Genomic DNA, 27652 nt, shown 5'->3' with positions numbered 1-27652 from the left:
GGACAATTAACCCATGGGAATAAACTAAAAATTAACATGTCAAACATCATGATTACGGAAGTTTAAATAAGAATAATTCCTTTATTTCATATTTAATTGCACTTCTAATTATCGCACTTTTGTTGTCATTGTATTTAATTGCACTTTTAATTATCGTACTTTTTAATTATCGCAATTTTATTTTCTCGCACTTTTATTTATCGCAATTTCATTATCGTTATTTACTTTACGCTTTAAATTAAGTTGTTTTTATTTTTAATATTTTACATTAGGTTTTAACTGCGACTAAAGTTTTAAAAATCGACAAACCGGTCATTAAACGGTAAAAACCCCCTTTTATAATAATAATAATATTACTTATATATATATTTGTATTTTTATAAATTAAAACTAATATAGCGTTAAGCTTTGTTTAAAGATTTCCATGTGGAACGAACCGGACTTACTAAAAACTACACTACTGTACGATTAGGTACATTGCCTATAAGTGTTGTAGCAAGGTTTAGGTATATCCATTCTATATATAAATAAATATCTTGTGTAAAATTGTATCGTATTTAATAGCTTTTCCTAGTAAAATATACACTATTTCCTAGTACGCCTCGCACACATCAAGTATTTTTGGTGCCGCAGCCGGGGATCAATTCTGCTTAAACGCCGGAAGCGCAACACTATAAAAAAAAGATATTTATAAATTTTTAGTGTACTTTTATGAAAAATACGCTTTTATAAAAATACGTTTTAAATTGCAAAAAATATAAAAAGAAAAACAAAAATATAAATATTTTTAAGAGTTTGTTAAATATATAAGTTCTATAAAAGTTTCTTTATCTTTATTTTATAAAAATATAAGTTTTATTTAATTTATATAAATATATTATAAATATATAAATCATTAAAACAGAAAAAAAAAATATATAAAAACTCTCGGCATGGTACTGTAGCAGCCCAGACCATGGCCCAAAAACCTAGCTCATGCGATCGCATGAGTCCGAAGGCAAAAACTCATGCGATCGCATGAGGTCTTCTGACAGGCCACAAACAACCCTAATTCAGCATTAATTACGGTGTATATTTAATTATTATTATAAAACCCTAATTAGGTTATAATTAATATATTATTTAGTTTAGTTTTTAGATTTAATTTGTATTATTTAGTTTAATTACTTTAATTAAATTATAAAATTAAAAGTTTTATAAAATAAATAATATAAAAATAATATTTTTATAAAAAAATTGTACTTTTTACAACTTTAAGATTATTTTTATATTTTGTACCCTTTTTAATTGTTTTAGCGTAATATTTGTATTTTTCGCTCGTATTTAGTTTTAAGTTATAGTTTCTGCCATAGTATTTTTATTTCTAGATTTTTAGGCTTTGCCGTAAAATCTCTTAAGTGCTTTTTCTTTAGACTAAGATTTAGATGCTTTAGAATTTTGCGACGCTGTTTTATTAAATTTAGTACCTTTTTAAGTTATTGCCATTTGGGATATAGTATTTTTTTTAAGCTTTAATATTTTTAGACGCAACTTTTAATTCTTAGTTTTTAGTTCCTTTTTAAGTTTAGGCGCGCTACTTTCTTATTTTCATTTTTCGACGCCTATTATTTTTCAATCTTTTAATTTTCGACGTTTTTCGACACGCTCTTTTTCTTTCTTATTTCTCGCCATCCTAGTTTTTAGGACTTAGAATTTTTTCTATTTCTTATCTAAAATTTCGTTAAATTACGAAAAATTATTTTAAGTGGTTAAATTGATAGACATCAAAATTTTCTGGTTCGTAGTAATAGTTGGATTTGTACGTGGACCGGGTTATTGGAGCCAAACAGTACTCAATTATATTGAGACCAAACGAATCCTGCCCCTCTGCTGCATCTTTTGGCTATTCGAAACGTGGGCAAAATCAGAAAAGTCTATTAATTGGATAACTTATATAATTTTTCTTTCTTTTTTATAACTAATAGGATATTCAGTGAATGCACCGAGCAAAACGTTCACCACCTTTTGTACGTTCACCACCTGTAACTCGATCTAGACATCTAGCAAATATTGTCGCCGTTGATTTTTCTTTAGAATCGTCATCCAGTCGACCAAGTACTCCAGTTCAAATTTCCGATAATCCATTTTTTGAACCCGACCTCACAATTGAGAATCCGGAGAATATTCAGGGACGATTTCGAGATCCTGAACCACTAATCTTTCTTCCGGAACCACCAATCATTCAAACAGAGATTGTTGAGGAACGAACCATTAAATCAGAATCCTCTAGTGATTCAGATTCAACAAATTCAATCATGAAAAATCTGGAACCTCTAAGTATGGAAGACCGAATGAGAGCTAAACGCACTGGCCAAGGTCACGCAATTACTCAACCCGACATTAATGCGCCAGATTATGAAATCAAAGGACAAATCCTACACATGGTAACTAATCAATGCCAATTTAGTGGTGCACCGAAGGAAGATCCAAATGAACATCTTCGTACATTTAATAGGATCTGCACTCTATTTAAAATAAGAGAAGTTGAAGATGAACAGATATATCTCATGTTATTTCCCTGGACTTTAAAGGGAGAAGCCAAAGATTGGTTAGAATCGTTACCTGAAGGGGCGATTGATACATGGGACGTTTTAGTTGAAAAACTTCTTAAACAATTCTTTCCGGCATCTAAAGCCATAAGACTTCAAGGAGAAATTGTTACGTTCACACAGAAGCTAAATGAAACTCTATATGAGGCATGGACAAGATTTGGAAAGTTATTAAGAGGATGTCCGCAACATGGTTTAGACACTTGTCAAATAGTACAAATATTCTACCAAGGATGCGACATCACTACAAGAAAAGACATCGATATAGCAGCTGGTGGTTCTATTATGAAGAAAACAGAAACTGATGCTTACAAAATTATTGATAACACTGCTTCCCACTCACATGAGTGGCACCAAGAAAAAGATATCGTTAGATCATCTAAAGCAGCTAAAGCCGATTCTAGCCATGACTTAGATTCCATTTCCGCAAAAATAGATGCTGTCGAGAGACGAATGGAAAAGATGACTAAGGATATTCACTCAATACGAATTAGTTGTGAGCAGTGTGGAGGACCACATTTGACCAAAGATTGTCTCAGTATTTGAAAGGACCCGTTCATATACATTATAAACGATTCACAATAGTTGATTACATTGCGAGATATTTGACCTCTATATGATACATTTTACAAACATTGCATTCGTTTTTAAAAGACAAACTTTCTTTACATCGAAAATTGACAGGCATGCATACCATTTCATAATATCTACTATCCAACTATAAATTGATTTAATAATAATCTTTGATGAACTCAATGACTCGAATGCAACGTTCTTCGAAATATGCTATGAAAGACTCCAAGTAATATCTTTAAAATGAGCAAATGCACAGCGGAAGATTTCTTTAACACCTGAGAATAAACATGCTTTAAAGTGTCAACCAAAAGGTTGGTGAGTTCATTAGTTTATCATAATCATTTATTTCCATCATTTTAATAGACCACAAGAATTTCATTTCCAGTTCTCATAAATATACGTCCCATGCATAGAGACAAAAATAATCATTCATATGGTGAACACCTGGTAACCGACATTAACTAGATACATATAATAATATCCCCTATCATTCCGGGATCCTCCTTCGAACATGATATAAATTTCGAAGTACTAAAGCATTCGGTACTTTGGATGGGGTTTGTTAGGCCCAATAGATCTATCTTTAGGATTCGCGTCAATTAGGGTGTCTGTTCCCTAATTCTTAGATTACCAGACTTTAATAAAAAGGGGCATATTCGATTTCGATAATTCAACCATAGAATGTAGTTTCAATTACTTGTGTCTATTTTGTCAAACATTTATAAAAGCGCATGTGTTCTCAGTCCCAAAAATATAAAGGGTAAAAAGACAAATGAAACTCACCATACTGTATTTCGTAGTAAAAATACATATAACGTCATTGAACAAGTGTAAGGTTGGCCTCGGATTCACGAACCTAAATTAATTATATATATTTATGTGTTGGTCAATATTTGTCTAACAAATTAGGTCAAGTCATAGTGTACCACAATTCTAATGCTCGAGACTAATATGCAAAAGTCAACAAAAGTAAATTTGACTCAAAATAATTTCTAAAAATCTATACATGATTAATATATAGTTTAAATATCGTCGTTTTATATTTTTAAATATTTTTAAAAGATTTATTAGAGTAAATAATATAATTTATTTATTAATAAATAAAATTTTATATTAAATTTATATAATAAAATATACTTTTATATATATTAAGTAATAAAATTTATAGGCCAGGTTCATTTAATATCATAAAGATAATATTATAGGTATTATTAAAGTAAGTTATTACACGTAGTAAAATATGTTTGTATCACATATTTATTTGATAAAATAATATCTATAATGATAGTAAGTAAAAGTTGTATTATTTTGTAATAATAATAATTATTATAAAAATATCAATATTTATAATTACTAAGATGACATTATGATAAAACGATAATTCTAATTATGATAACTTTAATATTTACGATAATTTTTAATATTATCTTTAAAATAATAATTCTATTTAAAATAATAATAATAATAATATTTTATAGTAACAATGACATTTCTATTAAAATGATAATTTTTGTTAAAATGATAGTTTTAATACTAACGATACTTTTAATAATAATAGTAATGATAAAAATAATAAGAACGATAATTTTATCTAAATCAATATCTTATAATATTTTAATTTCATCATGATACTCTTACTCATTATTTCCTAATCGTTTCGTTTAATAGCTTTTAATCGTCTTTTATATCGTGTTCATAATAATGATAATAATAGTAATCAAAATAATTAGGTGTTACAAATATTTGTTTTAATTACACTAATATTAATAATGATAGTTACTATAACATTATTAACGATAATACTAATAATTATCTTAATGATAATATAGTAATAATAATAATAACAATAACAATAACCATTTTTAAATAATGATATATATATATTAATAATGATAATAATAATAATAATAATAATAATAATAATAATAATAATAATAATAATAATAATTGGATAATAATAATAATACTAATTATAACTTTAACGATAATAACGATAGTAATAATAAAAAAATAACAATTTTTAATGATAGATCCCTTTTATTGATAAAGATAATAATAATGATAATAAGATAAAACTAGAACGACGATAATAATAATCATTTTTAATAAAAATATCGAAAATTCAATTGATTATAACTTCTAATCCGTTCATCGAAACCATTCGATATCTAAAGGAAAAGTTCTTAATTTTTCGCTAGCTTTCCAAGGACATGCATATCTTATACCTTATCTTAACCGCAAGTGTAACTAATTCAAGATTCAACCTAACCTGTCTAAGGGCAATATCAAAAGTACAAGCATGCATAATCCTAAATACTCGAGCACTAGTCAGGGATACACTATTAGTATGTAAAAGTTAAATTATGAGTACTCACGTATCAATATTGAGATTCAATATTGCAGGAAAAGTACGTAGACGCAACAGAAATGATAAACACTATATTGACCTCACGAGCATACCCATGAACCATACTCAATCACCTCCATAGCTATAACCCATAATTTCCTTAATCCTATCCTACTCGAAAAACAATTTCGAAATCACTCGGACAGCACTCCGTCGTAATATTTTATGTATACTAATAATATCTTGAAATAATACGGAGTAAATATATATATGTAAATCGATTTAGAGAGTTTAGAGAAAAATATTTTCAAGTTTCTATGAAATAATGAAACCTAATGAATTCTATTTATAATAGATTTTTGAATTATTAAAGTGAATTATTAAAGTATGAATTATTAAAGTGAATTATTAAAGTATGAATTATTAAAGTGAATTATTAAAGTATGAATTATTAAAGTGAATTATTAAAGTATGAATTATTAAAGTGAATTATTAAAGTATGAATTATTAAAGTGAATTATTAAAGTTAAAGTAAAGTAAAAATAAAGTAGAGGTAAAGTTTAAGTATAGTAAAAGTATAAAACTATGTACGTATAATACGCGTATAAATATATATAATATTAATTTAAATCGTTTAATAAAATAAAATATAAATATCGTTATCTTTATCATACTAGTTAAGTAATGAGTTGTCAAAAGTGGTTCTAGATATTTATAAAAGTTATATACGTTTTAATAATAAAGTTCTTTTTAAACTGAAAACGTTTTTATACGTTTGAAACTAAATAGATCAATCGAGTCTTTATGAGATTCAATCTTCCACTATCATTTGTCTAGTTCTCAATGATTGACAATTTGTTCTTATTTATAAATCACTTTACCATTTTCCGAATATTGTTAAAATGGAAAGATTTCTCAAATCAACGTGGGCCTTTCAACAGAGACTTGTAATCATAATTCAATATATCTGATAATTCAATCATTTGATCTTATCTTCTAATTCCATTGATAAACATTTTGAAATAGATACAATCATATAAAGTATTTAATCTAATATTTTGTTTACGTTTCAAGTTATAATATATATACATATATAATCATATTCGTTTAATGGTTCGCGAATCGTTGGAACTTGGTCGAGGTTGAATGAATGTATGAACATAGTTTAAAATTCTTGAAATTTAACTTAACAAATATTGCTTATCGTGTCGGAAACATATAAAGATTAAAGTTTAAATTTGGTTGGAAATTTCCGGGTTGTCACAGTACCTACCCGTTAAATAAATTTCGTCCCGAAATTTGAGTGGAAAGGTCGTGAATGATAATAAGTATGTTTTCATGATGCATGCGGGCTGAAAATTAGAGTTTTATCATCAGCGAATAATTTGGATAAATAATCCATTTATATGAAGAGTACGAATGAAGCTAACATAGAAGAGTGAAATGAGTAAGTGTAGATTCATTTTATCATTTGACGTAGATATGATTGATTCCCAGATTTTAAGGGATTTGAAGAAAATCTTCTTAATAAGATTTGACTCTCCGGTACTCAAGGGAATTAAGATCCTCTTTAAATGTGATCGTCCATTTTAATTGTTCTTTCGGAGATTTTCTTATAAATTCACCTCCTTCGTTTCCTTACAACTGACACCTTCTGTTGATGCATTTTATGCAAGTCCCTAGACATCTACCCACGTCCATTGCAGGTAGAACAGTTTACAGGCCACCATGATTGCTCGTTATTATCCTATCCGTGTTTGTATGTGGTTACAGGAACTGCAGGAACGAGATTTAGATGTTTGACTATGTTAGACTTAGTCAGATGTACGAGTGAAGCCTCACTAGTACGGCTGACAAGCTCATACGCATGGTTGATGCTGAGCTAAGTCACAATTACAACCTAAATGAGAAGACACGAGTGAGTGATCACCCGTACGGCTGATGAAGCCAACTCGTACGTGTGATGAATGAATCGTATAGGTGAGTCAACATCAGGGGTATATAAAGTCTTATGTTCTTCATTTTAGGTTAAGCCTCTCATTTGTTACACACACTCAGATCTAGTGAGCTCCCCCGATTCTCTCTCTCAGTCCAAATCACCCAGGTGGTGAATAATAGCTCTAGGTGTTGATCTAATCACACTTGATTTAGTTGTGGTTTGACTAAATTAATCAAAAAAAAAAACTTAACCTATTCACTAGAGGGTTTGATTCACTTATTCCGCCATTCTGTGAGTTAAATCTATTGATTTCTAAGTTCCTAGTCATGTTTCATCACCTTCTATTCTTTCCCCCTCAACTCATATTTTAAAGTATTCATCAATATGCTCCATCCAGTTCTGATTCTCAATATACCTCTAACTTTCATATCGGTCATTCTTCTTTTTCATCTACCGCCGGAAGAATCTATTTACTTCTACTATACTCTTGGGTTTATAGCGTTTCTAGTTCTCTCGTGTCTTTATATTGCTATATGCATCGATATATATGGTTTATAATTTCTGGTTTGTCGTTGGGCTTTATATGTTCCCTTATATTTCAAAGTCTCTGCTTCTGTCTTTTATAATCATTATCATTCACAGTTAATGCTCTCTTTTATTTGCTGCAATTTATACCCCAATTTCTATTTCGGAGTTTTGTCCTTTCGTTTCTTCTTCTTGCGATTAAGCACCGCTTGTAATGGTCCAGAATTCACAGATATGAATTTCGGAATGAACATTGTTAATGTTCTAGGAAGGAAATTGTGATGGCACGATATTGACTTGTCAAATTACTAGAATACCTTGGAAAAGGCCAAATCATCAAGAAATATTTTCTTGATATTTTAGAGGTTAAATAGAATACAAGAGTCGTATAACATGGCACATGATGATGTTATGATCTGTGAATCATCACGTTCCATTTTGACACTCAGCATGACTTACTGTAATATAATCACATTGATCAAGTGTCATTATATTATACTAATTCATGCTTCAGTTCCCAACACTACTTCAAAATATTCCTATTTTAAACTTGAATGTTTCAGAATTTAGAAACTAAAATAGTTTCTTTTATGATGTAATACAGATAGCGCGAAGAGGTAAATGATTTCAAATAAGAAAAATTAAGAAAATATCTTCAGAAATATGGAGGATATTTATAATGAAAGATATGATGATATTTTAGAATTTCTAATATCAGAGGATGATGAAGAATATTGTCCGCAGGGGTTTAGAGTCAGGAGCAAGGTATTCATTAATGACTTCAGCAGGTACTGAATCATTTGGATCCTTTGAAGTCAGGTTCAGTCTTTATAATTTGTCCACAGCCTCCTTCCTACTTTGCTCAATCCGTTTTCCAGTTCTAAAACTTCTCTTTTTCTGCGCTTTGCCAGTACACTTCATCATTATCATCCAGCTTTTACCATTTAAAGTCGTTTATAGTTTTTGCTACTTCATCAGCATTTTTTTTTTCCATTTTCGGAGAACCAGTTCGTAGTTCGGAGTGTTTTTCAGAAACTTCACCTTCAAATTAAGTCCAGAAGATAGACGTTATATATACACATATAACTGTTGGCGTAGACATGCTGCGAGATTTCAAAATACTGATTGCTAATTCCCAATGATTCGTATGGCAATTCTCATTACAAGATGCGAATGAGTAAATGATGGAGTTTCAATGAATAATTATAATGACTTTTTGGAGAGGCTAAAGTCAAAGGGTAAAGAAGTTGTTGGTACATCTGCTAATAATGTGGTGGAATGTAAAAGGTTCCCTGGTAACGATGGTGTATATCTCAAGGTTATAATAAGGTTAGTCTGACTGAAAAGTCGAAGTTGACTTGCTAGAGCTGTGACAAAACTGGCTACTTTGAATAGGAGTCGTAAAGTTATTTTTGCTAATAAATGCCAAAGAATCTGACGCGGATACGTTGTTTAAACTTTTACTTTGGTTTCAAGAGTTTTTCGGGTACATAACTGTGGGTAACATGTGGTTGGATCATCATCTCGATTGCTCATCATTCGAAGTGTCTTCAGAAATTTTCGAAGGGTTTGAACACAGATTGTAATCCTTAACATACATTTGATATTCTAACACAGTTTTGAAGTCAAAATATAGCTTGTGAAAGATGTAAGGATCTAAGAGTGGTGATTTTGGTCATATCTCAAGTTGAATTTTGAGATTTCAAAATCAGAATATGTAATTAAATTTTAAATGAGTATGGTTGTTTTGATTTCTATAAAAGAATGTATATTGTTGTGAAAGTAGGGAGTATAATGGATGATTTGCTGAATCAGATTCGAAGAATGTAACATATTAATTGTGAATTTATATATCTCTCGGGTATTACCTACCCGTTAAAAAAAAATTCACAATTAATATTTTGTACAAAAGAATTTTATTACAGTCTTTATAAAAATATATATATATGTATATTTTCTTCAGATGTAACATAGATTTAATGAGTTAATGTTAAATTAAACTCATTTGATTTACGGTTGAAACTAGAATTGAATAATCCCTAAAGGCTTTAAAAAGTACATAAGTTTTACGCAGTATTTCTTTAATGACATTGAAATTATGAATCAATACTTCGTTATTTGTTGATGTATGATGTTCGGTTCGTGGAATTCTTGTGAATTTCGCAAAGTACGAATGATGTTATCTGAAAAGTTTCGGGTACATCGATGATGAAAGTGTAAAATCAAATATATACTTGATTTATTATGAATTGGAATTTGTTGAATTGCAACAGAGATTGTAGTTAACGCTGGTTAAGTTGCGGCCGAAGGACGTACATTATTGCATATTTGTAATATGAATTAACCGAGTAGTTAAGATTCACACACAATAGCTTAGCACGGAAAGATTTATTTCAAAATATATATATATAATATACATATAATTTCTTTAGAGGGAATGAGTTAATTCTTCATAACTCGTTGATACAATATACACGTTATTGATTCGTAATGATGTCCACAGTGATTCTTGAACTGACGGAGTTTGTGATGTTATCGGTGTTGTTGATTCGGATGTTGACTGTACTGACGATGCTGGTAACGCTGACGGTACTGTTGATGCTGTTGGTAAAGCAAGTTTAGCTTGTTAATCACACACCATTTTTGTCAGGGTTTCTACTCTTCCTTCTATCATTTTGGTTTGCTTAACTAATTTATGGTTAGGGCTAGATTAGATAATCTCTAAGACTTTAGAGATTACATAATCGCCACGGAATGTTTCTCCAATGAAGTTATGAAATAATACTTCGTCAGTTATTGTTGTTGGTACTCCTTGGTATCTATGGTGCGTATGACGTTGATGCTCGTGGGACAGATTGTGAAGTTGAGGTTTACGACGCGGTTGTGGTTGGAGGTGGTAATGGTACTATTGGCGTTGATGATGGTGGTACTAGTTATGCTGCTGATGCTGCTGCTGGTGTTTGTAATCTCTGCACCATATTCTCCAAAGCCACTACCCGAGCGCGAAGCTCGTTGACTTCTTCTATTACACCGGGGTGATTGTCAGTTCGGACGAGCGGATAAATAAAATCTAAAATTTGATGTGTTATATAATCGTGACGAGATACTCTGGAAATGAGCGAGAAAATGGTGTTTCGGACTGGTTCGCCGGTAAGTGCTTCAGGTTCTTCGTCAAGAGGGCAATGTGGTGGATGGAAAGGATCACCTTCTTCCTATCTCCAATGATTGAGGAGGCTACGAACCCATCCCCAATTCATCCAGAATAAGTGATGACTGATTGGTTGATCTATTCCGATCACACTGCTTTCAGAGCTTGAATGGGATTCCATTTCGGAATTTGAGTAACTTGAACTGATGACGAATTCCATTTCGTACGATTGGATAAAAGATTTTTTTTTTTTTGATATGAAATGATTTTGGCTAACGGATGGTATTCTAATTACATAGAATATATATATATATATATATATATATATATATATATATATATATATATATATATATATATATATATATAGATCAAAAGATTTCGTAGATTACGGAGGACTTTGCGGGATATGTCAGGCAAAGTTTAAAGTAACAGATACGATAAGATATGATTTAGCAGATATGCTAAGATATGAATTTTTGTCTATACACTATTCATGCAATCAATGCAGTAAGACGTGTCTTATACTAAAAATGATAAGCAGGTAATTTCCTGAGGATGATAAGTAGTTAATTTTTGACACAAAATGATAAGCAAAACTTTTGACATGCAGACACGGTCGAAGTCCAGACTCACTAATGCATCCTATCGACTTATCAGTTAGACACACTAATGCAGACCTGGTTCGCTAAGACCACCGCTCTGATACCAACTGAAAGGACCCGTTCATATACATTATAAACGATTCACAATAGTTGATTACATTGCGAGATATTTGACCTCTATATGATACATTTTACAAACATTGCATTCGTTTTTAAAAGACAAACTTTCTTTACATCGAAAATTGACAGGCATGCATACCATTTCATAATATCCACTATCCAACTATAAATTGATTTAATAATAATCTTTGATGAACTCAATGACTCGAATGCAACGTTCTTCGAAATATGCTATGAAAGACTCCAAGTAATATCTTTAAAATGAGCAAATGCACAGCGGAAGATTTCTTTAACACCTGAGAATAAACATGCTTTAAAGTGTCAACCAAAAGGTTGGTGAGTTCATTAGTTTATCATAATCATTTATTTCCATCATTTTAATAGACCACAAGAATTTCATTTCCAGTTCTCATAAATATACGTCCCATGCATAGAGACAAAAATAATCATTCATATGGTGAACACCTGGTAACCGACATTAACTAGATACATATAATAATATCCCCTATCATTCCGGGATCCTCCTTCGGACATGATATAAATTTTGAAGTACTAAAGCATCCGGTACTTTGGATGGGGTTTGTTAGGCCCAATAGATCTATCTTTAGGATTCGCGTCAATTAGGGTGTCTGTTCCCTAATTCTTAGATTACCAGACTTTAATAAAAAGGGGCATATTCGATTTCGATAATTCAACCATAGAATGTAGTTTCAATTACTTGTGTCTATTTTGTCAAACATTTATAAAAGCGCATGTGTTCTCAGTCCCAAAAATATAAAGGGTAAAAAGACAAATGAAACTCACCATACTGTATTTCGTAGTAAAAATACATATAACGTCATTGAACAAGTGCAAGGTTGGCCTCGGATTCACGAACCTAAATTAATTATATATATTTATGTGTTGGTCAATATTTGTCTAACAAATTAGGTCAAGTCATAGTGTACCACAATCCTAATGCTCGAGACTAATATGCAAAAGTCAACAAAAGTAAATTTGACTCAAAATAATTTCCAAAAATCTATACATGATTAATATATAGTTTAAATATCGTCGTTTTATATTTTTAAATATTTTTAAAAGATTTATTAGAGTAAATAATATAATTTATTTATTAATAAATAAAATTTTATATTAAATTTATATAATAAAATATACTTTTATATATATTAAGTAATAAAATTTATAGGCCAGGTTCATTTAATATCATAAAGATAATATGATAGGTATTATTAAAGTAAGTTATTACACGTAGTAAAATATGTTTGTATCACATATTTATTTGATAAAATAATATCTATAATGATAGTAAGTAAAAGTTGTATTATTTTGTAATAATAATTATTATTATAAAAATATCAATATTTATAATTACTAAGATGACATTATGATAAAACGATAATTCTAATTATGATAACTTTAATATTTACGATAATTTTTAATATTATCTTTAAAATAATAATTCTATTTAAAATAATAATAATAATAATATTTTATAGTAACAATGACATTTCTATTAAAATGATAATTTTTGTTAAAATGATAGTTTTAATACTAACGATACTTTTAATAATAATAGTAATGATAAAAATAATAAGAACGATAATTTTATCTAAATCAATATCTTATAATATTTTAATTTCATCATGATACTCTTACTCATTATTTCCTAATCGTTTCGTTTAATAGCTTTTAATCGTCTTTTATATCGTGTTCATAATAATGATAATAATAGTAATCAAAATAATTAGGTGTTACAAATATTTGTTTTAATTACACTAATATTAATAATGATAGTTACTATAACATTATTAACGATAATACTAATAATTATCTTAATGATAATATAGTAATAATAATAATAACAATAACAATAACCATTTTTAAATAATGATATATATATTAATAATGATAATAATAATAATAATAATACTAATAATAATAATAATAATAATAATAATAATTGGATAATAATAATAATACTAATTATAACTTTAACTATAATAACGATAGTAATAATAAAAAAATAACAATTTTTAATGATAAATCCCTTTTATTGATAAAGATAATAATAATGATAATAAGATAAAACTAGAACGACGATAATAATAATCATTTTTAATAAAAATATCGAAAATTCAATTGATTATAACTTCTAATCCGTTCATCGAAACCATTCGATATCTAAAGGAAAAGTTCTTAATTTTTCGCTAGCTTTCCAAGGACATGCATATCTTATACCTTATCTTAACCGCAAGTGTAACTAATTCAAGATTCAACCTAACCTGTCTAAGGGCAATATCAAAAGTACAAGCATGCATAATCCTAAATACTCGAGCACTAGTCAGGGATACACTATTAGTATGTAAAAGTTAAATTATGAGTACTCACGTATCAATATTGAGATTCAATATTGCAGGAAAAGTATGTAGACGCAACGGAAATGATAAACACTATATTGACCTCACGAGCATACCCATGAACCATACTCAATCACCTCCATAGCTATAACCCATAATTTCCTTAATCCTATCCTACTCGAAAAACAATTTCGAAATCACTCGGACAGCACTCCGTCGTAATATTTTATGTATACTAATAATATCTTGAAATAATACGGAGTAAATATATATATGTAAATCGATTGAGAGAGTTTAGAGGAAAATATTTTCAAATTTCTATGAAATAATGAAACCTAATGAATTCTATTTATAATAGATTTTTGAATTATTAAAGTGAATTATTAAAGTATGAATTATTAAAGTGAATTATTAAAGTATGAATTATTAAAGTGAATTATTAAAGTATGAATTATTAAAGTGAATTATTAAAGTATGAATTATTAAAGTGAATTATTAAAGTATGAATTATTAAAGTGAATTATTAAAGTATGAGTAAAGTAAAAATAAAGTAGAGGTAAAGTTTAAGTATAGTAAAAGTATAAAACTATGTACGTATAATACACGTATAAATATATATAATATTAATTTAAATCGTTTAATAAAATAAAATATAAATATCGTTATCTTTATCATACTAGTTAAGTAATGAGTTGTCAAAAGTGGTTCTAGATATTTATAAAAGTTATATACGTTTTAATAATAAAGTTCTTTTTAAACTGAAAACGTTTTTGTACGTTTGAAACTAAATAGATCAATCGAGTCTTTATGAGATTCAATCTTCCACTATCCTTTGTCTAGTTCTCAATGATTGACAATTTGTTCTTATTTATAAATCACTTTACCATTTTCCGAATATTGTTAAAATGGAAAGATTTCTCAAATCAACGTGGGCCTTTCAACAGAGACTTGTAATCATAATTCAATATATCTGATAATTCAATCATTTGATCTTATCTTCTAATTCCATTGATAAACATTTTGAAATAGATACAATCATATAAAGTATTTAATCTAATATTTTGTTTACGTTTCAAGTTATAATATATATACATATATAATCATATTCGTTTAATGGTTCGCGAATCGTTGGAACTTGGTCGAGGTTGAATGAATGTATGAACATAGTTTAAAATTCTTGAAATTTAACTTAACAAATATTGCTTATCGTGTCGGAAACATATAAAGATTAAAGTTTAAATTTGGTTGGAAATTTCCGGGTTGTCACAGTATTGAACTAACAATCGAACAAAGAGAGAATGTTTCATACATAAACCAAAGGCCTGGAAATAATTATCAGAATAATTATCAACCGCCAAGACCAATTTACAATCAAAACCAGAATTATAACCGAAATGTTCCATACAACAATCAATAAGGTCCTAGCAATCAACAAGTATCTAATAATACTTACAACTAGCAAAGACCTAATTTTCAAAACAAACCACCACAAACCGATGATAAAAAGCCGAATTTAGAAGATATGATGACGAAGCTAGTTGAATCTCAAACACAGTTTTTCACATCTCAGAAACAAACCAATGAACAAAATGCTCAAGCATTTAGAAATCAACAAGCTTCTATTCAAAATCTGGAACAAGAAGTAAGTAACCTAGCAAGGTTAATAGGTGAAAGAAAACTGGGAAGTCTACCTAGTGATACAAATGCTAACCCCCGGAATGAAACAGCTAAAGCTATTACCACAAGAAGTGGTATTACACTTAAACCACCTGAAATACCTGTAATTTCTGATGAAGCTATTCCTACTCCACAAGAACCATAACCTGATCAAGATAAGGAAAAAGAATCGGTAGTTGAAAAGGTTAATGAAGATAACACAGTTAAGGCTAAAACTTATGTTAAACCATACCAACCACCACTTCCTTACCCGAGTAAAATGAGAAAAGAGAGACTTGAAGCCGAGCAATCCAAATTCTTGGATATGTTTAAACAAATAAATGTAAATCTTCCTTTCATTGATGTGATTTCAGGAATGCCTAGATATGTTAAATTTCTGAAAGATCTAATCACAAATAGAAAGAAAATGGAAGAGCTCTTGGCTGTTACTATGAATGCTAATTGTTCAGCAGTGCTGTTGAATAAGATACCAGAAAAACTATCTGATCTAGGAAGTTTCACAATTCCATGTTTTCTGGATAGTCTTAGTTCAATAGAAGCATTGGCAGATTTAGGTGCTAGTATAAATTTAATGCCGTATTCACTATACGCTAAACTAGACCTTAATTGAAACCAACACGAATAAGCATACAACTAGCCGATCGATCAATAAAATATCCTAGAGGGATAATGGAAAACATGCTAGTTAAAGTTGGTACTTTAGTATTTTCAGTAGATTTTGTTGTTCTGGACATGGAAGAAGATTCTCGAGTACCTCTCATATCAGGAAGACCATTCTTAAACACGGCCAAAGCAATAATAGACGTGTTTGGTAAGAAACTGACCCTAAGTATAGAGGGTGAGAGTGTTACCTTTTCAGTTGATAGAGCAATGCAATAACCGCAATCTGCAGATGATACATGTTATTATATTCAAACTATAGAATCACATGCAGAATTGTTAGAAGAATTTCCAAAATTACAAGGAACGGAAGAATGTTCTTTAGGAGAAGGAACTGAACCAATTGATGAAACTGAAATGTTAGCTACACTTATGGCTAATGGATATGAACCAACAACAGAAGAAATTCAAATGCTAAAAGAAGAAGACAGATATCAATATAAATCATCGATAGAAGAACCACCGACATTAGAGTTAAAGCCACTTCCAAACCATTTGGAATATGCTTATTTACATGGTGAATCTGAATTACCTGTAATAATATCGTCCTCTCTTACTGAAAATGAAAAATCTCAACTCATTTCTGTGTTAAAAGCTCATAAACCAGCTATTGCATGGAATATTCATGATATTAAAGGAATAAGTCCTTCGTATTGCACATATAAAATCCTAATAGAAGAAGGTCATAAAACGTATGTGCAACGCCAACGAAGACTAAATCCTAATATGCAAGATGTTGTTAAGAAAGAAATTATTAAACTGCTTGATGCAGGTTTAATTTATCCAATTTCTGATAGTTCATGGGTAAGCCCAGTTCAATGCGTGCCTAAGAAGGGTGGCATGACTGTCATCACAAATGAGAAAAATGAGCTTATTCCTACTAGGACTGTAACGGGATGGCGTGTTTGTATTGATTATAGAAAATTAAATGACGCCACCAGAAAAGATCACTTTCCCTTACCTTTCATTGATCAAATGTTGGAAAGATTAGCCGAAAATAGTTACTATTATTTTCTTGATGGTTTTTCCGGATATTTTCAAATTCCAATAGCACCCGAGGACCAAGAGAAAACCACATTCACGTGCCCTTATGGTACTTTTGCTTACAAACACATGCCATTTGGACTTTGCAACGCCCCTGCAACCTTTCAAAGGTGCATGATAGCGATTTTTCACGACATGATAGAAGAATGCATGGAAGTTTTCATGGATGACTTTTCAGTCTTCGATGATACATTTGAATCATGTCTAGTTAATCTTGAACGAATGCTTATTAGATGCGAACAATCAAATCTAGTACTTAATTGGGAGAAATGTCATTTCATGGTTAAAGAAGGCATCGTTCTTGGACATAAAATTTCAAAGGAAGGAATTGAAGTGGATAGAGCTAAAGTAGATGTAATTTCTAAACTTCCACATCTCACCAATGTTAGAGGAGTTAGGAGTTTTCTAGGGCATGTCGGTTTTTACCGACGTTTCATAAAAGATTTTTCTAAAATTGCCACTCCTATGAATAAACTCCTAGAAAAGGATGCTCCATTTATCTTTTCAGATGAATGTATCAAATCTTTTAATATTCTTAAAGAAAAACTCACTAATGCGCCGATTATGATAACTCCAAATTGGAATCTACCGTTTGAACTTATGTGCGATGCAAGTGATTTTGCAATGGGTGCCATTTTAGGACAAAGGATTGAAAAATGATTTCAACTTATTTATTATGCTAGTAAGACATTACAAGGAGCACAAACGAATTATACAACTACTGAAAAAGAACTCCTTGCTATTGTCTTTGCTTTTGACAAATTTCGTTCATATCTCGTTCTAGCAAAAACGGTGGTCTATACCGACCATTATGCTCTTAGATACCTATTTTCGAAACAAGATGCTAAACCATGATTAATCCATTGGATCTTACTCTTACAAGAGTTCGATATTGAAATCCGAGATAAAAAGGGAGCAGAAAATCTCGCCGCTGATCATCTTTCTCGTCTAGAAAATCCTGAATTAGAAGTTCTAAATGAATCGGCCATACAAGACAACTTTCCTGATGAATATCTATTGAAGATAGATTATAATGAAATTCCATACTTTGCAGACTATGCAAACTACTTAGTGTGTGGATTCCTTGAAAAAGGATTATCGTACCAAAAACGAAAGAAATTCTTTAGTGATATAAAACACTATTTCTGGGAAGATCCACATCTGTTTAAAAGTTGTCCCGATGGAATAATACGCCGATGTGTATTCGGAGATGAAGATAGTAAAATCTTAAACCATTGTCACACAGGACCAACAGGAGGGCATTATGGGCCTCAACTTACAGCAAGAAAAGTTTACGATGCTGGATTCTATTGGCCTACAATTTACAAAGACGCACACCTTCTTTGTAAATCCTGTGATGCTTGTTAAAGGGTCGGAAATATAAGTCAACGTGATAAAATGCCACAAAATGTCATTCAAGTATGTGAAGTATTTGACATTTGGGGTATTGACTTTATGGGTCCATTTCTAAAATCTCATAATAATCTATATATTCTCGTAGCCATTGATTATGTATCTAAATGGGCGGAAGCACAAGCTCTCCCGACTAACGATGAACGAGTTGTAGTCAACTTTTTAAAACATCTTTTTGCAAGGTTCAGAACACCGAAAGCTTTAATAAGTGATCGGGGTACTCATTTTTGTAATAATCAACTTGAGAAAGTTCTTAAAAGATATGGAGTAACTCATAGAATCTCCACCGCATATCATCCACAAACAAGTGGACAAGTTGAAAATACCAACCGAGCTTTAAAACGTATTCTAGAGAAAACCGTAGGATCAAATCCGAAGGAATGGTCCATTAAATTCGGGTCAAAATGTGTAAGTTGGCAGGGACACGCTAACCCTGTGTGCCGTAGCACCCACCAATCCCACCCCAAAAGAGACCTGTGCCGGCAAAGTACCTCCTCCCAGGTACCACAGTGATGGCAAGGCATGGTCCATTAAATTGGAGGATGCACTCTGGGCTTTTAGAACAGCCTACAAAACTCCAATTGGAACCACACCTTTTAGACTCGTTTATGGAAAAGCATGTCATCTTCTAGTAGAAATTGAACACAAAGAATTTTGGGCTTTGAAGACATGTAATCTTGATTTACTTGAAGCTGGACGTCTACAGTTAAGTCAACTAAACGAATTAGAAGAATTAAGACATGAAGCATACGAAAATTCGTTGATCTATAAGGAAAGAACAAAGAAATGGCATGATAAAAGAATCAGAAGTTCAAAAGAATTTAAAGAAAGAGACAGAGTTCTTCTTTTCAATTCACGATTCAAGCTATTTCCTGGAAAATTGAAATCAAGATGGTCTGGACCATTTATAGTCAAAAGAGTTTTCCCATACGAAACAATAGAATTAATAAATTCAAATGGGATTGAATTTAAGGTTAATGGTCATAGAGTTAAACATTACATAGATAGTCCAATGGAAGTCGACAACGAAGTTAATCACAATTTTGACACCACAGCTAACTAAGTGTGGGGAGAATCAAGTCTTTAAAGGATAATATGTATTTCTGTTAGAGTTAGATTTTCTGTTTTCGTGTAGTTCTAGAGAATGGGACTCGAATGGTCTTTCCCTAGCAGACCCTAAAGAACTAGTCTTCTCCCCCCATTCTGAATTTTTATTTTTTTTAGGTTTTACGAGATGAAGACTTCCTGTGAATTAAACCATGGTCTAATGCTACACGCTTTGATCACTAAACGTAATAATGACACCCTTCCAAGTGAAATAGTATCATTAATCAGAGGTAAATTGGACAGAGTAAGAAAAGAATCCAGATGCGAAAATAATAAGTTACAATTTGGTAAAGGAAAATCAAAATCCGCAGCGAAAAGAAGAGCACGACACCTTGAAAGATGTCACAAATGCGGAAAATGGTCACACGAAGGAAAATGCTCGACGAATCAGACATATTCCAATACCGAATTTGTTACTCTATGCAGAGACGGACCGTTCATATATTTAGAATAAAAAACGTTGAATGCTCGAGGTTACGCCTATGTAGCCATGGAAAACCAATTAGTCCGGCTATCTTATGAGTGGGCTAGAGCATATCACTAAGAAAACTATTTCACAGGTAAGTATGTACAGTTTTTATTTTTATTTTTATTTTTAACCTTTTGATAATAAACGCTAATTTGTTCGCTATAAAGTATTAAATTGGTATTCGATAAAATTAGGTATGCGTAACCGAAATTATTGATATCATACAAAAATTTATTACATCACTGCGAAATTTACCGTTTATTCTTAAGGTATAAATATCTTTAATCAATCAACCCAAAATATTTCAAAAATTCGTCATGAGTTAAATTAGGTCGTTGAACCGAAATTACTTTACCGAAAAGAGGGGCGTATATTTTTGATAATATTTGATTGATTAAAGTGGGATAAAAGACCAAAAAGATTTTTAATTTTATTTTTACTTTGTTTTTAAAATTAATATAAAATATTAAATTAATATTGTAAACTTCTTTAAAATTGTAAATATTTGGAAAATTAATATTTTTAATATAAGTTTGTATGTATAAAAACAAAAATATAATATAAGTTTAGTGTGAATTTTTAAATTTTATTAATATGAATTTTTAATTTTATGCATCTTAAATTTAAGTTTGGTGTGAATTTAAAAACAAAAATTTACTTTATTTTGCTAAGTTAAAAATATAATTTTTAAAATTCGTCGTAAGTTGAAGACTAGGTCTTTGAATCGAAATTGCTTTACCCGAGGGATGGACGAGAACTTTTATTATCATTATTTTTAATCTTATTGAATTAAAGTATGCCAAAAACATTACAAAAACCAAAAAATCTTTGCTTTTAAAATCGCGCTTAAAAATGACAAATTTTAAAATTTTTGTCGAGGGACGAACTAGGACAACGATCTGAAACACCCTCGCTCCTAAAGGAAAACAAAATTTTTAGAATTTAATTAATTAAATGTTTTAAACAGTTATAAGGTTTATTATATAAAAAAAAAGGAAAGTACTGTACCCGGACCCCCATGCGATCGCATGGGGTTTACACTCCAACCTCATGCAATCGCATGAGGCTGGATTTCAGGCCAGATTGATAAAAAGAACAGCTCGCTCTTCTGTCCACAAAACACACACACATATACGAACCTACTCCCAAATCACCTCTAAAATTCACAATTTTTCACCGTAATTCGTCAAATTTCTCGCTCTAATCATGAAATTATTCAGAAGCTTTTCAAAGAAGGTAAAAATTACACCCCTAAACTCATAAATTTTCTAGTTTTTGTGATAATTACCAATATTTTAACTAATGCAATTTGGTTAATTTCTAGTGTAATTAGTGTTAAATTGGTAGTATTTTATGCATGTATAACCTAGATTGATGCTATTTAACATGATTTGAAGCCAAAAACTTTAAAATTTTTAGAAATCTAGGGTTTGTGTTCTTGAGCAATTTGGGGCTTTTTGATATAAATAGGTTATGGCCGATTTTTGTCATGAATTGTTGCTAAATTAAGTAGTGTAACATGTTTAGGTAGTTAAATGATCCAAACATTGATCCTAAACATGATTTTTGAAGATTAAAGTGGATTTTTTAAGTCCAAAATTCATGAACTTGATTAATTTGATATATTTGCTATTTGAGACTTGTTTAATTATTAGTAATGACTATTTTGACATGTTATTTGAGTTAAATGCTTATGAACTTTGTATACATTTTCATATGTGCTTATTTGAAAAAGTATAGAATTGTAAAAAATGTGAAAATGTGTATAAGTTTAATTTTGATTTAACATGTTATTGTGATTGTTTTAAGTTGTTATTTTGCTAACACTAATGCATATTTGGATGCACAAACTTTGTGTTTAATGTGTTTTGCAGAGAGCCGATACTGGAGGTTCAGGATCATCATCTAGACGACCTGCTCTAGCTCCAGAACCAGAACCAGAACCAGAAATGCAATATGAACCCGAACAAGTACCACAACAGGAACCACAACATCAGCTTGATCAACATGTACCTTATTATGATCCGCTACAGTTTGTTAATGAATTCATAGTATTTCCGATGAATCCACCTGTAGAATACCCAATGATTCCTGAACACACGTTGCACCCTAATCTGAGATTCGATAGATGATGGAGAGATTACCCGGCATATCAAAGTAATAAATTTAAATTGGTAACAAAAGAGGTAGAGGTGCCGAGGGTAATTGATTGGAATCCTTTGGAAACGGTCCATCTAGCTGACCGTGTTAGACAACATTTGATTCAAAGGTATGGCAGTTCTTCTTTTACAGATTGGGAACGTCTTTTCACCATTCGTAGACCTGTATATAAGGAATGGTGTGTTGAGCTGATGAGTACTATAGTGTTAAATGTAGATGTAGATAGGTTAGATGATAGAAGTTTTCTTAGATTTATCCTTGGCGGTAGGATGTACAGAATGTCCATGATGGACATGGCCAGGGCATTACAGATTTACACTCCTAGTGAATTGCTACTACCCGATTGTATGAATTTGATTTATCGTGGTGAAAGGGTATATAGGAATTTTGACGCGAACGCCTTTTGGAGGCGTATGTCAAACTATAATGTTTTTACACTGGGAGAAAAACACTCCTACTTACATATTAACAAAGCCGAGCTTCGTGTAATTCATAGAGTTTTGGCTAACTCGATTACACAGAGAGGTTACAATAAGGAGAAAATGACCTTACATGATTTATTTTACCTAAAGTGTATTCGAGACCCGAGAAGCTTTGTTAATATCCCTTACTGTGTTGGTTTTTATTTATCTAAAATGGTAGAAGGAATGCAGGACGGGAGTATAATAGGAGGAGGTATTTTTGTTACTCTCATTGGAGAGTATTTAGGTGTTGATAGGAACCAAGGGGGTCCATTACAGGTTTGTAGAGAATAGGATGAGACCATAGGATTGCGGGTTTATGCGGGTGCTAAGGTATTGAAGAGTAGATGCAACCAGACAGTTCCCTATGAATGTAATCATCCTCAGGTAGAGAGAGGCTCAGATGAGGAAATGGAGGAAGCAGAAGACATTAGGGATGCCTTTCGAGATGCTATTCTTGACGTCCACGTTCGTATAGATGAGGAAGCAATGACGAACGCGGCCAGACATAGTATGTATGAACAGTGGAACTCCGAGCGAGTATACGAGGATTATAGGTGACGCCAACACGATAGCTGGTTAGTTCATCAGCACCAAATCATGAGCCAGCTATCATATCAGGTACCAAATAACTACGTGCCTACTCGACCTGCTCATTTTCCGCCACACAACCCCGATATCCGACCACCCTTTAACCGGTATGACTATAACCAAGCCTATCAGAACACCTATAACCAACAATGTAACCCACCTGACGAGATGAACTGGAACCCCTATCCAGACTGATTTAGTTCCATTGGTTATTTTTATAATTTTTATGTTTTTATCTTTTTACTTATTCATGTTTAAACTTATGTTATTGGATATATTTATGTAATTTTTATCATTGTTATTATTATTGTGTACTAATATTTCACATTTAGGATTTGAAAGTGGGATATTAAGTCCCATTTCAAATTGTCATGCATGTTTATATTTGTATTGTATGTATATTGTCAATTGTACAAAACAGGGTAAAACAGCGCATTTTCAAAGACTAGCATTAAGTTCAGCAAAAGCTACTAATTTTGACGAAAAAATGAAAAATAAATGTGATGTAACAACAAGACGGAATGAACAAATGATGTGCACCATTTATCATTCAGCAAACAAACGCCAATATGTTTGGAAACTTTGGTAAAATTTAATTATTTTTCTACGCTAATCACCCTCAATAATTTAAATTGTTACTGATTTCTTGCAAATGAGGGCATTGAAAGATCTTAAGTGTGGGAAGGGGTTAAATTCTTTCGGATTTTTAAAATTTTTAACTTATACACTTGGTTACTGTGATGACCCGGGAATTTCCGACCAAATTTAAACTTTAATCTGTATATGGTTCCGACACGATAAGCAAAATCTGTAATGTTAAGTCTCAAAATCTTTGAACTGTGTTCATGTATATATTTGACCTTTGACCATGCCCGACGATTCACGAACAATTGTTGAAAATAAATATGTGTACATATGAATGTTTGTATATATAATAATTTGAAATTATAAAATAAATAATAGAACTAAATATGTAAAATGAGATACAAAATAATTAGATGTAATCTAAAACAATTATATATATATATATATATATATATATATATATATATATATATATATATATATATATATATATATATATATATATATATTAATAAGTATTAGTGAGTTATAGTCCCACTTTTAAAATCTAATATTTTTGGGATGAGAATACATGCAGGTTTTATAAATGATTTACAAAATAGACACAACTACGTGAAACTACATTCTATGGTTAAATTATCGAAATCGAATATGCCCCTTTTTATTAAGTCTGGTAATCTAAGAATTAGGGAACAGACACCCTAATTGACGCGAATCCTAAAGATAGATCTATTGGGCCTAACAAACCCCATCCAAAGTACCAGATGCTTTAGTACTTCGAAATTTATATCATATCCGAAGGGTGAGCAACTGAAAGGACCCGTTCATATACATTATAAACGATTCACAATAGTTGATTACATCGCGAGGTATTTGACCTCTATATGATACGTTTTACAAACATTGCATTCGTTTTTAAAAGACAAACTTTCTTTACATCAAAAATTGATGGCATGCATACCATTTCATATTACATCCAACTATAATTGACTTAATGTTAATCTTGATGAACTCAATGACTCGAATGCAACGTCTTTCAAAGTATGTCATGAATGACTCCAGGTAATATCCTTAAAATGAGCTAATGCACAGCGGAAGATTTCTTTAATACCTGAGAATAAACATGCTTTAAAGTGTCAACCAAAAGGTTGGTGAGTTCATTAGTTTATCATAATCAATCATTTCCGTAATAGTAATAGACCACAAGATTTCAATTTCCATAAATATCCATACACTCGCAAGTGTTTAAAAATATTCTATAAGTTGTAGGCACCCGGTAACAAGCCTTAACGTTCATGTTTTACCCTCTGAAGTACACCAGATCAGGTGTGTTTAAAATAACCTCGAAGTACTAAAGCATCCCATAGTCAGGATGGGGTTTGTCAGGCCCAATAGATCTATCTTTAGGATTCGCGCCTACCGTACATAGACATGTAGTTTAATGTTACCAAGCTAAGGGTATATTTCTGGTTTAAACCCACATAGAATTAGTTTTAGTACTTGTGCCTACTTCGTAAAACATTTATAAAACAGCGCATGTATTCTCAGCCCAAAAATATATATTGCAAAAGCAATTAAAAAGGGAGCAAATGAAACTCACAATACTGTATTTTATAGTAAAAATACATATGACGATATTCACGAACCTATATCATTTGTGTAATCATTAATACATATCCTTGTAATTGAACAATTATATATATATTTTTGTTATTAATAATATACTTGTTATGCTATATGTTATTTAGATAAATTTAATATATTTAGTTTATATGTTTTATATAACTATTACTTATCATTAATAATAAAAACCATATATTAAAGTTTAGTATATATTTATATATATTAGTTGATATAGCTTAACTAATATCTTTTTAGTAATAAAAGTATAGCGTAATGTATTTTTATATAAAAGTGTCTATTTATATTGATAGTTTTAGTGATAACAAAATAATAATTTTATAAGAATGATAATAATGATAATAAGTTTAATAATAATATAATAATACTAATGATTATATTATTAATAATAATGATAATATTTATAATACTACTTATGTTACTAATGAAAATATTCTTATTTATAACTATAATCTTAATATTAATAATGATAACTAATACTTGTATGACAAAATTTATAATAATAAATACATTAGTAATGTTAATGATGATAATAATAATAATGATTTTAATACTTATAACTATGATAATAATAATAATAAGTGTTATACTATTAATAACAATAATAATATCAATAACAATAATAATAATCATAGTAATAACATTAGTAATAATAATCACATAATTGATAATCAAAATAATAGTAATAATAATAATGGCTACCTTAAAAGGTTTTAAGAAAAATAATTGCTCTCCCCCAGGTTCGAACCCGCCACCTCTCGTCCACCCAAAACTCCCTCAAACCATCATGCCATGTCTAGTTTTCTGATTTCTATTACGCCGTACCATTTATATCCCGTTTTCATTAATCTCCTACATAGGTTCAGCTGCTTGGCCCAATCCACAAACAAAGCCCAATCTAAAACTAATAGCAATCGACCCAACTAACAAAATAAAAGACTTCGGCCTGTTTAGCGATTTGATCTCAGCCCAACCATGAAATCCATTATACAATCCAATCATAAAATATATTGAAGCTCGATCGTTTATCAGATGAAATTAAGAGGGAAAGAAAATCGGTTGTGGGGTTAAAGGGTTTTGTATCTATTAGTGGCCTGTGATTTGTGAATTAAAAATCCTAGTGCTCGACACCCCTTTACAGCTCATTACCGTATCACTTTAATAAAGAAGAACTACGCATGCTTGTTATACGAACGTCCCTTTTATCTTTACTGCAAAAACCCATATCAATATTTATTCAAGTCTTGTTCACAAAAACCTAATAATACCGATTTGTAAGTTGCAAGTGGGATAGGAATGCTTTCATCATCAACGTCCATATACTATATATCAAATATAAATGTCCACTTCATTTTGAGTGGAGTAGTTGGTCGACCAAAAAGTTGCTTATAGTCCCACGTATATATAAAATAACTAAGTCCATTTTACACGTACGAATTTTTATATGGCGGGGTTCGGTTGGTGTGTCGCTCACTAGATAAAAGGACAAGCAAACAATAAAGTAACCTCTTCCTCATTCCTTATATTTGTTTAGAGAATAACGGAGCAATCAAGAAATAAAATAATAATTGGGTTTGTACGTGGTTTTACAGGTTTACGAAAAAGAATAAAGAGGTGAAGAGATGGTGACTGCTTG

Source organism: Rutidosis leptorrhynchoides, chromosome 3 (assembly GCF_046630445.1).
Source record: "Rutidosis leptorrhynchoides isolate AG116_Rl617_1_P2 chromosome 3, CSIRO_AGI_Rlap_v1, whole genome shotgun sequence".
Lineage (NCBI taxonomy): Eukaryota > Viridiplantae > Streptophyta > Magnoliopsida > Asterales > Asteraceae > Rutidosis > Rutidosis leptorrhynchoides.
This window is presented reverse-complemented; position numbering follows the sequence as displayed.